Below are 2,021 nucleotides of genomic sequence, written 5' to 3'. Positions count from 1 at the left end.
TGCTTCTAATAGAAAAAAGCTTAAGGGAATTTAAGAGTCATAGCCTTATTGATAGACATTAAGTACATGCAGAATGTGGATTTTATTGCTAATATTTTATATTTGCTGCATGCCAACAGTTAGGTTCAGTAAAGAAACCCATGTAATTCCAAAGGCAGGAACATGTGCTGTACATGCAGAGTGTTTATATCACTATACATATTTATCTTGTTGTAAGCTTTTTCACTGCCCTCTAAATCAAATGTGTTTTCCTCCCACTAATTTCCTCACACTAGTGTTATAATGAGGATTGGAATGCTCCTCTGATCCTTTGGCATGGGATTTGTCTAATCACACAGAAATTCTGGACACAGCTCAGATCCTGTCATGACAAATATCATTGCAAGCCTTTGCCAATGGCCAGTTTATCTCCAGGACTATGTGATTAAAATGAATCATTTAGAACAAGATATCATCCAGCTATCTTTCTGAAACCCATGCAAAGGGTTTACGTTGGTCAGGATTCCTGCTGATCCATCTATAGGCACGCTGCTTCTGACTATGGATCTATGAGTAATGATGACTTCATCTTTATTATTTTGGGAAATTATTTGATTTCAAGCTGAACAAAATCACTTATTCAGACATGATTTAAGCACCTACTTTGTGCCAGGCTCTGGGCTGAGTGCTGGGAGTGCAAAGGTGAATAAGAAAAGGTTCTTCTCATCATCACTTCTAAACTGGGCTATTAGAGCAGGCTTCTGTCTAATTTCCCTGACCCTGATTTTACTGGTCCCTTCTGATTTATCCTCCACCCAGCCATTAAAAGCAACCCCTCTCAAAAATAAATCAGAGCATGTTAGACCTTACATTTAAACCCTCCAATGACTGCTCTGTCTACCACAAGATAAAATCTGGGCTTTCAAACATAGCATCAAAGGTCTTTCATAATTTGGTCTCCACAGCACTATTTGTCACCCTCCTCACTTAAACTTTTTGCTCCAATAGCACTGAACTGATTTTAGGTCCTCTATACACCGTTTCTGGCCTTGCTTATTCTATCTCTGGCAAAAAATATCTTTATCTGCTATTTTCTCTTCTTCCTTAAAGACTCAGTTCAACCACATCTGCTTTTCTGATCTCCTTTCCATCCAAGGATCAGGCAAATTAGGGCTGCTGTGTTAAGGCTTTGGTCATGCTGTTCACTTATCTCCATAACTGCATTTACCACCTAGTTGTATAATTACCTGTTTATTGTTTCAACTCCCCCACTAGATAGGTGTTTTCCTTGATTTAAATCAATGACTGTGTTTTTTTCTTTTCTTTTCTTTTCTTTTCTTTTCTTTTCTTTTCTTTTCTTTTCTTTTTTTTTTTTTTGGAGGTTGGGGAGGGCGTTCATGGGCATGCATGGGTGCAAGTGCAAGTATGGGGTGGGGGCAGAGAGAAAGAGAGAGAGAGAGAATCTTAGGCAGGATCCACACCCAGCCACCAGCATGGAGCCTGATGCAGGGCTCAATCATGACCTGAGAAGAAGTCAGGAGTTGGGTATTTGACTGACCCACCCAGGCACCCCAATGACTGTTTTTTTTCATTTCAATAACACTGGATGGTACTTTTTTTTTTAAATTTTTTTTTCAACGTTTATTTATTTTTGGGACAGAGAGAGACAGAGCATGAACGGGGGAGGGGCAGAGAGAGAGGGAGACACAGAATCGGAAACAGGCTCCAGGCTCTGAGCCATCAGCCCAGAGCCTGATGCGGGGCTCGAACTCCCGGACCGCGAGATCTTGACCTGGCTGAAGTCGGACGCTTAACCGACTGTGCCACCCAGCGCCCCCAGATGGTACTTTTTTAAAATTCCCACCTGTTTTTATTTCCTCTGCACATTAAATTAAAAAAAAAATTCTGTTCCATATTTTGGGAGTCATTTCTTCATTTATCTTGAAAGATTGTAAACACATTCAGTTTGAAGTCACTTTTTGTAGACTGTTCAGTCATTTCCATTTACATGAGGTGAATGAATCACCTCATTGTCAATTTTC

The sequence above is a fragment of the Prionailurus bengalensis genome, chromosome A1 (genome assembly GCF_016509475.1).
Source record: "Prionailurus bengalensis isolate Pbe53 chromosome A1, Fcat_Pben_1.1_paternal_pri, whole genome shotgun sequence".
In the NCBI taxonomy this organism is placed as follows: Eukaryota; Metazoa; Chordata; class Mammalia; order Carnivora; family Felidae; genus Prionailurus; species Prionailurus bengalensis.
Note: the sequence above shows the minus strand (reverse complement) of the source record.